Here is a 13,869-nt window from a genome sequence, read left to right as displayed (position 1 = left end):
TTTCTTTAGGTTCTAGATTATTATATTCTTTAGTTATTTCGGTATTATAAGGTGAAGGTAGATGATCATAATACAGTTGTTGATATACTAAGCTTTCATTAGGTAAAAACTTAGCTTCATAAAAGAATTTAGTAAAACTTATAGTATATTCTGGTAATTTACTAATCCTACAACATTTCATATTATTTAGATACATTGTTATTTCTAATTTTCTTTCTACTGTTATATTTTCTTGAGCTACAAACCATCTTTCTCCTAGAAATTCTCTTTTTAATAATATATCAAATGCGTTTAACGTATCTTTCCAGCTTCTAGCATACGTTCTTACTTGTCCCTTTAATTCATAAATAATATTTTCTAACCAAAATGCTGCTTTTCCTATAATTGTTTTTGATATTAGTTCAAAAACATAATCCAGATCTTCTATATTTTTTGAATTCATTAAGGCTATATACATCCCTAAATTCCAGTCTTTTATTCTTCTACTTATTTCTTGATCGTCGTAGACATTATCTAAATCTAGAAAATATCCATTTATATTTATTCCTTGGTGTATTGATCCTATGAAATCTTATACTTCATTTTGTTGTCCTATAGGTATATTTCCTGGCATTTTAATATTATTTTTAGTTATTATATCATCTTCTATTTCTTCTTCTGGGTATGCATCGTTATCTGTTTCGGTTTCATAATTTGTTTGTTTATGTGAAGTTTCTCTTTCTTCAATATCACTTTCATCGCTTTTCTCTTCATTTGTTATTATTGCATTTACGGTTTTTCCGAGGGCTTCTAATATTTCTTTATTTTCTTTTATTACTATTTCCTTTTCCTCATTATCTGATTCCTCTAAGTAATTTAATCCTTCTTCTCCTAGATTACTATCTGATTTACTTGTATTACTGCTCTCATCTTGTTCTTTGTTCGTTTCTGAATTACTATCGTCAGACTTAATAATTTCCTTTTCTTTTAATTTTATTTTTAATTGATTAATCTCATTTTTTAAATTATCTATTTCTTTTAATACATTTATTACTTCTAACTTTGTTTCTTTTAATTCTTTCTTTTGGGTTTTATATTTTTTTTTTTAAAATTTATATTTATTTAACCATTCTATATTAGTTTTAGTTTTTAATTTAGCATTTTCTTTTCTTAATTCTTTTAGTTCATTTTCTCTTATTTCTTGTTTTATAGGTTCATATTTTTGTCTTTCTTTTTCCAGTAACTCTTTTCCATGTTTTTTAAGAAATGTTATAGCACTATGTTCTGTTATAGACATTTTCCTAGAATTTTCCTGATTTGTGAAGCTCTGATAAACCATTTATTGTTCTTTTAACCCCTATAGTTATTTTCGGTTTTGATTTGCTTATATCCATTAATATAGGTTCTTTAGTTCTTCCTATTACTGTTATAGGTACTAGTTCTGGTTCTTCTGTTTCGTCTTTAATTATTTTCTTTTCTTTATTTTGTTCTAAACTATTTTGTATAATAGTTAACTTATCTAATATTTGTTTAAAGATTGGGATTTCTGATATATTCCATAACGCTGTTATTTCTTCCTTAATTATCTTTCTACTAATTTCTTGATTTTCTTCCATCTTTTTTAATATAGCGTTTAAACTTTCCTTTATAAATATTTCGTTCCAAATATCTTTTATTTGGTTTTCAGTATTATTCATATTTATAGACTCGTTTTCTCCATTCTCCTTTAATTATCCATATTTTTCTTTTCTTACCTTTTATTTTCTCTAATTCTTTTACTTCTTCCTCTAGTTTTTCTTTTTCTTTTAAGTATTGTAGTTCTTTTTCTTGAGACATAATTAATGTTTCTTTTATATATTATCATATTAATAGTTTCTATTTCATCTTTCTTTTCATTTATTTCCTTTTCAGGGTTCATATTCTGTCTATAAATCTTAATTTATTCTGATCATTTATTTCTATTCCTTCATTGGTTATATTATATTTTATTTCATTTAAGAAATCCATTCCTAATAATAGTTGATAACTAACGTCATTTTCTATTACTCCTAGGCTTATATTATATTCTAAGTCTAAAATTTTTAATCTTAATTTTATACCTTTTGTTATTATTGTTTCTCTCGAACTATTTGGTTCAGTTATTATTTGAGGTTCTATTTCCTCACATTTGTTTGAGTCAACTTCAGTTATATGTATTTGACTTTTTGTTGCTCCGGTATTTATTTCTGTTATGACTTCTTTGGCAAATATTCCATTAAATATTATTATTTTTATTCGTAATTTATCTGATTCGTAACACGGTAATTTTATTAAATCTAATTTTCTACTGGTCATACTCATTGATCTAACTAATTTTATAGGGTTGTGTTCTCTTCTAAAACTTAATCTAGATCCTTCTAATATTGGTTTAATTCTTTGTGTTGGAATTATTTGTCTATTACTAAAGTCTATTGTAAATTCTTCTGGGATTGTTATTTGAGATTCTTCTTTATGTTCAATTTTTTCTAATATATCATTATATAATTTTGGTACTATTATTCCTAATTCCGTTTGTTTCTTTACATTATGGTTTCCAGTCATAGCATATACTATTTTAGTTTCTATACTAATTACTTTACTTCCCTTTTGCATTTTTATTCCATCCAATTTATAATATAATGTTAAAGATCTTTCTTTATTTTCATCTCTTAATGATATGCTAAAATCAGGTTGTATTATAAATTTTAATTTCTGATATATTAAGTTTCCTTTTACCACTGCTATTAATGAATCTTGTATATTTCCTATTATTCTATCGTCTAGTACATATATTTGTATAGGAGTATCAATATTTTTCTGAAAATATGCTTTTATTGTAAATTCTATTGCTCCAAAATAAATATTTTTTAGTTTATTTGCTTCTTTTTGTTTTAATTTAGATAGTTCTCTTTTTATCAAACCATCTGTTATTAAATTTATTTTTGCTTTTCCATTTATTGTATCTATGTCTATTATATTTTCATGTTTTTGAACTATATATCTAACTTCTTTATTTCTTTCAAAATATGATGTTTTGAATATCTTTTTTATTGTTAGTTCTTCTGTTTCACTTTGGATTTGATTATATATATCTGGTTTAAAACTTAGAGTTTGTGATGTTCCTTCTTCGTATTCATCCATTTGATAATATACATCTTGTGTTTCACTTGATTTCTCTAATGACATTTTTCAAACTGTATTATTATCCAGTTATATTACTTGATAAAATTATTCTTTTAAGTCCTTGAATTCTTAGTTTATTATTTCTAAATGTTATTATCATATTTCCAAGTTGTTGATAACATCTTATTATTTCATCCCTATTTTCTCTTGTCCATTCAATTTTATTTTTTCTTTCTTGCAATTTATCTAGTTCTATTTCTAGTTTTTCTTGATTTTTTATTAATTCTTTTATTTTTCTATTATTTCTAGTTATTGCATTTGGATCTATCCAATTCATTTTTTAAATTTTTTGCCTTAAATCATTTATTAACTTATATTGTTCAGTTAATACTTCTTTTAATTCTTTTATTTGAATTTCTAAATTAGTTTCTTTAATAAATTTTTCTCGTTTTATTAAAATTTTTCTTCTTCTAGTCTTCTAATTTTTTCATCTCTCTCTTCCAACATTGTTCGTAATCTAACTATATTATCTAATTTTTCATTTATTATTTGCATACTTATTTTACAACTTTCAATATGTTGATTTATATCTTTATTAAAAGTAAAGTTTTTATCTGCTATTAGTTTAATACTTTCTAACTTATAATCTTCCATAAATATAATATTTATTTTATTTATATAATTATATTAATTGTCTATATAGATTTTTCTTACACATTTGTTTCGTTTCTTTATTCTCTACTATAAAATAAATTAATAGATTTGCTATTATTTTAGATTTATAACTTTTATTCTTATTTTTTAGTAATTTTGCTGGAGGTCTCATTTAATTTAATATTTCATTTTTACTATTACTATTCATTTTTTACTATTCATCGGTTACTATTCATTCCGAAATTTTGCTACAGTAATTTACTGTTCATTTTCCCGGCCTATTTTCTAGCTCTGATACCAGATTCGCGGAAATCGTTTTTTATATCTGATAACCCTAAAGAGGGAAGGCACACAGATATATAATAAACAATTATATTCATGATTGCATCTACATTGGAATATGTTGCTAAAGAACACCGGTAGACTTTAATTTTGTAGCAACAACTTATATTGTTGATGCTGGATTGCTGATAAGTAATTTGATGATTGTAGTTGACATATGATATGAGCCATATATGGAGACAATAGGTTTATCTTGACAGACCCGGTTTTCCTGAAAATAAGGCTCTAATGATATAAGGGCTCAGGTGAACTTCTTTATGTTTACACATATGTAGCAGTTCTTTTTAACACCAAATTGTTTAAAGTTGATAAATTTCACTTGATTGATGTGGAGTTTTGATAGTGGCCAGTATGAATGGGACGGAGGGTAGGGCTGTAGGGGTGAGTAAAAAAAAGTCAAACCGACCGAACCGGACCGGACCGGATCAAACCGCTTTCTACGGTTTTTTCGGCGGTTCGACTTGGTCTAGGTTTGGTATGAATAAAAACCGTTATTTTACGGTTCGACCTGATTTTCATCTCCAAACCGGACCGTTAAGGTCGAACCGGACCGTTTCAATATATATTAATATATTTATTATAATTATATACCATTTTTATGTATATATATATTAATTACTTAAGTTTATTTTATACTTTATATATTTATTTTATAATTAATATCTTCAAATTTGTATTTTACATGTAACATTTGTATTCTAAATTTTAAAAAATAATAAATTTTATATTTATGTATTTAGTTGGGTTTCAAATCGTTACCGACTGGACCGGACCATTAACTTGCGGTCTGGTCCGGTGTGGTCCGAAATTTCAAACGGTCCGGTCCGGTCTGATATTATGTAAAACCGTTATATATGGTCCGGTCCGATTTGATCATAAAAAACCGACCGTTGCTAAGCCCTAACGGAGGGAGTAAAAATGAAAGCAAATCAAATGAGGGCAGTTTTTTGTGAAGTCTCTATGTGAATTATTCTTGCTATATCTCTATCTCTTACATACCATTTGAGAACGGACAGTAGAGTTAAGGACGGATAGTAGAGTTTGAATACTCAAGCATCTTAACACAACTTTTGCAACAAGATCATTTGAGAAAGTAAACAATACTCCCTCCGTCCCTAAATACTTTTCTGGTTTGTATTGCACACGTTTGTCAATGCACACTTTTGATTGTTAATATTTTTAATTTTGTATTAGTATTAAATATAAAAACTTCATTGTATTAAAGTACTCATAAATACGAATCCAACAAGATCACTCATGACTATATTTGATCTTATATATTATACGTAAATTAGTAGTTAATCACTTATCATGAATAGTGTAAAAAGTCAAAACGAAAAATGTTTTTGGGAACGAATGGTGTATAAGGCTCTGTTTGGGAGTCCTGTTGAAAACTGCTGTGCTGTGAGAAAAAGTGTTGGTGGAAAAAGTGCTGTGAAAAAAATTAGATGAATGTTTGGTAATTTTTTTATAATTTCTGCATATTCTGAGATATAGTATATAAAAATAATGTTTTTGAGAAAGTTTGATGATAAAACTGATAGTTACTTTCTACAAAACTGAAAACAGTTTTTTCAAAAGCATGAGTGGACATGCTTTTGCTAATAGCAGCTTTTAGACCAAAAGCGCTTTTCCGGACATCAGTATTTAGAATTTACCAAACACTTTTCTAACAATTTTTCGACAAAAAATTATTATAGCTGTCTGGAACAACAGCAATACTAAAGAGAGCCGGTTATAGTGCAGGTCAAATAATTGCTACAACTTTTAGACCTACACCTGTAAAGTTGTAGCATCTGTTTTGAAAATTTGTAACTAAGAATCAGCTTAGTATACTTGGATTGCAAAGTAAACAAAAACCAGTAATAATGTTCATTCCAATAAGGTTTAACGATCTTTTAAATCTCAAGTTTTGTAACAATATACTCATATGCCCCTGTGTTATAAAAGCGTTTCCTTTTGGCCCTATAATATTGAAATCGTGCCTTTTTAATCTTGAACCGTAAAAAACTGAAATACCGGAAAAAAAACCAGTGTAAACTGGGCAGTCCAATAGTAACATTTCAGTAGTAGTTTAATAACCACAAACACTCAGATTAAGATATCAGAAGTTCAGACATGACAGAAACCAGATATGAAATCCCCTTTCCTATATATTGATCGGTAAATTAGTATACAAATTACAACATATAGTATGGTCCACATGTTCTTTTATCTTACTTTCTCTTTGCCGCCTCTGGAAACAATATCAACCCTAGCAAGATAGGCATGTGTTAATTAGACCATAGAGGCATTCAGGGAGAATGTAAATCAAAGGTTGAAGATGATTATAAGAACTCAAAAACATGCATCAGTATTTTCTTATTAGATCAAATGTTAATTAATTAGGCATGCTACTCACGTTACACAATAACCATCCATCAAACATACATACATCATCTGAAAACTTAATATTAAGAGCAAGTCCAACGGTCTCTTAATAGGTTTCTTATAAATATTACTCCCTCCGTCCATAAAATCGTTTCCTATTTGTGTTAGACACATTTGCCAATACACAGTTTTTTATTGTTAATATCTTTAATTTCGTATTAGTATTAAATATAAAAACTTGATTGTATTAAAGTATTCATAAATATGAATTCAACAAGATCACTCATGATTATATTTGATATTATAAATTAGACGTAAATTAATAGTCAATCGCTTATCATGAATAGTGTCAAAAGTCAAAATAGGAAATTTATTATGGGACGGAGGGAGCATAAAATTTTAACTCTTAGTGATTTAAGACATGATTTTGAACTTCAACAATGATATTTATTTTCATTCCTTATTATTATAATAATAATGCATTTGAATGAGATATAAAAGGAAGAGAGAGAAAAGAACTAAAAAAAGAGAGAAATCAAATTTTTATTGATAAAAATGAAATAAGGGATGACTTGTGGTTCCTTATAAATAAGTCACGAGAGATGTCTCTTAGATATAAGAAACCACTAAGACATTGTTGGAATGCAATTTTTTGTTATATTTCTTATATTTTGGAGTTAAGAGCATGTTTAAGGGAGTTATTATATTTTCATGTTGTTTAAGGGAGTTGTTAGACTTGCTCTAACTTTACCGTCATCAGGTAAGGAAAAAGCATCAGAAGTCCGACTTTATCAAGCCTTAACCCATCCGAACTTGTAGTTTCCTGCTGGTCCTGTGGACATTTGAGTGAGCCATCTGATGCTTTCCAATCAACTTGAATTTTCCAATTAAATAAATGATCAACCAGCTTTTTCAAGTGTTCTTTTGACTCACCGGTGGCATGGAGTAGTGTTTAGCAACTTCACAAAAATTCTCATGTACACCGATCCTATCAATAGCTTTAGCAGCCTGCGAAAATATCATTTGATCAAGAAGTTGTATTATCTCGGTCCTTGTACATCTACCACCAATCCCTCGTGTGATTTTCACGTGCAAATTAAGTAAATTATCAAACATTGTTATCACTGTCTCTGTCTACTTGTCTCCAATTCTTCATATTTTCATTAACACCACTAAATAACTTCTGTTACACAAAATTACGAGTTTTTGTACATTTTACATATTCTAGCAGCTTAGATTACAATCTTGTATGTTGTTTTCCCGATTATGAAAGTGTATGACTAGGTAAAGATCGTATATTTTGTAGAAAAACTATTAGTGCCAAGCGAACAGCAGAAGTCAGTCTTTTAGAAAGACTCTAGTTCTAAAACCAATAGTGTTCGACAAGGCACCAATTAGGACTCCTATGATTTAACCATGACATGCATTCCAAGAAATTGTAGACTCCAGTCATGACACTGCTATATGGTACCACGCTTCCCCAATCTCTGAATTATGCATGCTATCAAATGTTACAGGAGGCCCAGTACTGCAGAGTGTATCATCAAGCGAGGCTTTGAATCTTTTGATTTAGCAGTTCGCGTAATCTGTGAAGGTAAATATCAACATTTGAGTAAGGCATTGCTCATACAATCTGAATCTGACCAACGACAGTTACTAAATTACTAAGATGAACTAAATGAACTAAAACTCTGACTTCCCATAGCTCCATAGTGAATAGATGTCCTTCAAAGAAAGTACAACCATTCCATAGATGTCACAAGTTAAGATGAACTAAATGAACTGAAACTCTGACTTCCCAAAACTCCATAGCTCCGTATGCTATTTGCAGATACATTTTTGAATGTAGCAGGCATGGCAGAAATGTTGAGAGATTTTAAGGCAGTGAGGTGTCTTAACTCTTGAGGAAACATCTCCAAATGAATAAAGATTCGACATGGCTCCCTCGTCCAGCCTCCACTTTTTCAAGCCATGCAAATTTTGGAGACCTAATTTTTGAAGTTGTGGAAAACCTGTAGCCGTACATTCCATCTCTGCTCCCAAAAATGGATCCTCATAGGTTGGGAAGTTTCTCCAGTAATCCCATCAGGTCGTCCTCAATTCTACAATACTCCAGACGTAGCTCAATGAGACGTCCAGAGAAACGAGCGAGGTCATACTTACCATCAAAGATCAATGGAACAACACTCCAAAAACAATTGCAAATAGAGTCCTTCTGCTTCCCCTTTGATTTCAAGGCTCGAGTGGCGCAATTCCCTGGAATTGATGAAATGATAAGATTTTTTGCAAATTTGTCCCTAACTTTGATTGTTCCTGCAAAAACTTTGAGCATACTTAATTGTATCAGATCACGTGAATTACAAAACTCTGAGTCATAGTTGTATATCATTTCTAATTCATCCAACCATTCAGATAAATTAATCAATTTAAACATAATTTTTGGTGAGTTTTTGTTGATCGCCAAATGTATTATCAACTTTATCGTCTGAGGAGCTCCTATAATATGATGAGTTTGCAGTGTTTTTGTAACCTTGTAAATAAAGTAGTTTTACAACTTTTACTTCCATCAGCAACACCACTTTATCCTGTAAAGAAAAAAGAACACCACTCTATTTTCATAATCACAAGAAATTGGCTATAAATTATCTTAACAAGACCTAAGAAGAATTACTACGTTTCTTTAATTTGGTCACAACAAAATTGTGTATTCAGCATCAGCGTTTTTTACATGATTCACTGTATTTGAGAATGTAAACAAACAAAGAAGAACAAAATAAACGGAGACACAAACATTTAAGTCTTTGACCAGCACACGAGGCGCAATATGTCAAATAAATGCAGAGAAAGGTCCATTCCTTGCTGCTGAAAATTGTTGTTGTTCCAATAGTTGCATTAATCAAGAAAGCAAAAGTGAATGATATGTGGTATGGCCTGAAGTTTGTTTTAAGTGAAAAATCATCAATAATTTCTTTCTTGTACGCATCTCCCTGAATTCTTTTAAATGCTAAACTCGCACTACTTCCACATTTCAGGTAGGGTTTGATGCACTCAGGTTTTTATTCTCAATGGTGAATTATCTCGAAAACCATCCAAGTCTAACGGTAAATTCAGAAGTGTTTGACAAGGCACGAACACAGACTCCTCTGATTTAGAGTAGTTTTGGTTGTAACTAAAACTGATCCCAGTTCTCACGTACATGTGAGCACTACTATATGGTGCTAGACTTCCAGTAACCTCCCTTCAATTCGTTATTTCTTGCTAAAACAAGTTACATAAGTTTCAAGTTGTGCAGAGTTTATTATTAAGCCAGTTCTTAAATCTTCCATTTCAGCTGGTTTGCCAAATGTTTATATGTAGTTATTACTGTATCTAGTTCACTACTCTTTAATTTTAGTTTATTCATTTCACGTGCAACTGTTTTGGAGGTATCAAGTAAGTGATTATTATCTTATATTTCTTTTCAGATAACTTCACTGACCATCATTTTATTTTATCAGGATGTCTGTGATCTTAAATTATAAGTCTCATGAAAATTGTACAATGTATTGATTATTTCATATGCATGTATGATTAGGTTGCATATCATCTAAATGACAGTCGTGTATAGATATAGAATCAATCTTTTTCTCTATGATAATGAGAGTGTATAACTAGGTACAGAACCTTTTATATAGGAAAATCATTGCCGTTATTCTCAGATGTTATTGTTTTTCTTATCATTTTTCCATTTTTACAATTAATTTTATATCAGTCATGAAATCTTGGATTGCAGAAATTGTAATTCAAAGCTAATGTTCTAATAAAAACCAATAGTAAACCCAGATCTTGCTCTTAAGAAACCAATAATGATAAACCAAAAACTAGAATCAGTGTGAGTTCGCCACTTGCACTGCATATTGGCTGTCTTAAGTTCATACCGTGTTGTTATAGGCTGCACCAATGGTCCAATACAGTACCATAGTAGTTCCATTTTCCATCATCCAGTGGCTTGAGTTATAATTTTTTCCGGTGAGGAGACAGTAGCCGGTATTAACTCTTGGAGAAAGATTATTTCACTAAATGAAAGGCCTAATATGTATATCAGCCCCATTCCCAGTTAAGAGCTGAACAATTTTTTTTCTTGATGTTCTTGAGTGGAATACTAGTTTCATACATTTGTACCGATGATTAATTGGGATTTCAAACATTTTAAATAGAAACCAAACCTGGATTTTCATACCACGTTAAATTACCAGTAATACGTGAAGTTAAATATCAACATTTTAGTAAGGCATTGCTCATACAATCTGAATCTGACTAATGACAGTTACTAAATTACTAACCAAAACTCTGACTTCCTATAGCTCCAATGAATAGATGTCCTTGAAAGATGGTACAATCATTCCATACTTTGATAGAAATAGAGGCAGTAACAACAAATTTCTACAGAGTATGTATTCACCAAACATGATTTTAACATGAAAAGAAGATGGATTTAAGAAAACACTAGAGGAAATATTAATATGGATGAGTACAAGTACAGCATCTTAAGAAATGTTTATTTCATGTCATACCTTCTCATTCAACACACCACACAAAATCAAAAACAAATTGACACCGAGATAGGAAAACCAATAGCAAATATTAACTTCCTTTCTAATCTAATATGATAGTAGGAATATGACGAACTTTATAGAAATCTTCACCTTCTGCCCCATCCGTCACCTTAATTCTATTTTCGAATGTAGCAGGCATGGCAGCAATGTAGAGAGATTTTAAGGCAGTGAGGTATCTTAACTCTCGAGGAAACATCTCCAAGTTCCTGCAATGATCAACTTCTAATGAACAAAGATTTGGCATGGCTCCCCCGTCCATCCTCCACTTTTTCAAGCCATGCAAATTTTGAAGACCTAATTTTCGAAGTTGTGGAAAACCTGTAGCCGTACATACCATCTCTGCTCCCAAAAATGGATCCTCATAGGTTGGGAAGTTTCTCCAGTAATCCCATCAGGTCTTCCTCAATTCGACAATACTCCAGACGTAGCTCAATGAGACGTCCAGAGAAACGAGTGAGGTCATACTTCTCGGGGGATAGGCATATACGAGTACTTACCTTCAAAAGATCAATGAAACAACACTCCAAAAATGATGCCAAACACAGTCCTCCTGCTTCCCCTTCGATTTCAAGGCTCGAGTGGCGCAGTTCCCTGGAATTGATGAAGTCGATAAGATTTTCTGCAAGGTTGTCCTCAACTTTGATTTTTCCTGCAAAAACTTTGAGCTTGCTTAATTGTATCAGATCTTGTGAATTACAAAACTCTGAGTTATAGTTGTATATCATTTCTAATTCATCCAGCCCTTCAAATCTCAACTCCTCAATGACACCGACTTTAAAATATCGAGGAAGGTACAGGTGCTTTAACTGCTTCAGCTTCCAAAGAACATTTGGTACTGTAATAGGATAGCGACTCCTCAAATCAAGGGTTTGCAAATATCTCAAGTTTCCGATTGATGATGGCAACTCTTCAAAGATACAGTAACGTAAACACAAACACTTTAGGTAAAATAATTCTGATATGCTTCGCATATCTTGCCTAGTAAGTTTATATCTGCTCACAGTCAGAACACGAAGCAGCTTAAATTTTTCGAGACTAAGGATTTTGTCTGGCCACACTCTCACAGTATCAAAGGTAGCATTGAACACTAAAAGAGAACGGATATGTGAAATCACATGATGATCATAAGGTTTTAGCATTGATTCATCCCAGTCATCATCCAGACGCATACACAATCTACGTACAATCCTTGCTTTGAACTCATAGTCAGGTTTCCATGGTAAATGAACAATGTTGATGATTTTTCCTGCTAAAGTTTAGACAAGCACAAATCTCGAATGAGATCATGAATACGACAAGTTCTGTACTTTGACCAAGACGCTCCTTTAACTTGATGTGTTTCAACTTGAACTAAACTTCGTTGTGCTAATTCATCTAGATAGTGCTCGGCTACATCCACCATCATTTCTCCAGCTGCTCTATCCTCCACTGATATAAGACCTTCTGCAATCCAAAACATGTACAACTCTTCGGTTCCAATTTCTTCGTTCTCCTTGTAATTGGCAAAACAAAGAAAACAATGTGCCAAACGAGGAGGTAAACTATCATAGCTTAAGCCCAAAATCTGTGTCACCGTGTAGCATGTACCATCATTAATTAATCCTTCACCATTGGCAAAGAAAAGAGAAACAAAATTATATATCGTCTCCCACTCTGTCAACAATTTCCCTCTAAGAAGTCCTCCTAGTGATGAAATAGCTAGTGGTAAACCCTCACATCTTTTAACCAGGTTCCTTCCTATTCTTTACATATGAGATGTCACAAGTTTATCTGCAAACAGCATGTAGGACCCAAAATATAGCCAGAAATTACACTGCAAAAATTATGCTTAATTATTCTAATTAATATGTACTCATTTTCGGATAATTTCAGTTCTTGTTATTAACAGGATTTCATTCCGTTAGAAAGTCGAACAAGTTGTTTGTCAATCCTGGATCCATATTTGGACAAACAAAGTACATATGCTTGATTTCAATATCATTCATATAGAGTCTACAGATATTAAGAAATATTAGCCACTTGAATATGTATCAATCAATCATTCAACCGTACCCACTAAACACAGTCTTTGAGACAGTGTCTGGGAAGCACTTAAATATGTATCTTCCTTTTAATTTAATTTTGAATTTTATAATACCACTAGTCCTGAGTAGACCGATTTTTAGAACACTTTGCATATGTACGTGGATGCTTTTCAGTAATAGTACTTTGCATAAAAAAATTTGCTGCACAATACTAACCTGAAAGGTTATTGGCACCCTCCTCTTCGGTCAAACCTTGTATTTTGTGAACGGAACCTACTGTGGCCACCGTTTCATCACGAGTTGTAAGTAGGATTTTGCTTTGTCAGTTTTGTAAATGAAGCTCGATTAATGGAGTAAAGAACGTAAGCTAGAGAAAGAGATGAAGATGACTTAAGAAGTAAGAAATAAAAAATCACTGGATACTGTATGTAATCATCTTAATTCTGTTAAAATGCTCCTACTGAATTATATATATTTATATTGCTAGACTACAGACTAAACTATCACATTCTTTAACTAACTGTTGAGCTGGCAAACACACATGTTGAGCTGGCAAACACACAGGCGGGACCACAGGCTGGATCACAGGAGGCTGGACCACAGTCAGCCACCTTTCACTATGTTGATGTCAGCTGATATGTCATCTTGTTCTTGAGTTGCTTTGGCATCTTGTTCTTGAGTTATACTTGTTCCTGAAGAGTTAGTAGCTGTAACATCCCCCCACAAGTTAGGTGGGGAAAATAGATTGCACAATCCTAAATTGG

General features: G+C 31.4%; 1 long non-coding RNA gene across 1 annotated transcript; it reads right to left on the bottom strand.

Moving 5' to 3' along the window:
* Positions 1–11,086: 11,086 nt before the first annotated feature.
* LOC141663639 (uncharacterized) lies at positions 11,087–13,538 on the bottom strand. Its single transcript, XR_012551586.1, has 2 exons — positions 13,322–13,538; positions 11,087–12,851 (listed from the first exon to the last, which is right to left on the bottom strand). It is a non-coding gene; the product is annotated as an uncharacterized LOC141663639 (long non-coding RNA).
* Positions 13,539–13,869: the final 331 nt, after the last annotated feature.

The sequence above is a fragment of the Apium graveolens genome, chromosome 6, assembly GCF_009905375.1.
Source record: "Apium graveolens cultivar Ventura chromosome 6, ASM990537v1, whole genome shotgun sequence".
Classification (NCBI taxonomy): Eukaryota; Viridiplantae; Streptophyta; class Magnoliopsida; order Apiales; family Apiaceae; genus Apium; species Apium graveolens.
The sequence above is the reverse complement of the archived record's forward strand: the minus strand, read 5'-3'. Positions and strand labels throughout refer to the sequence as shown.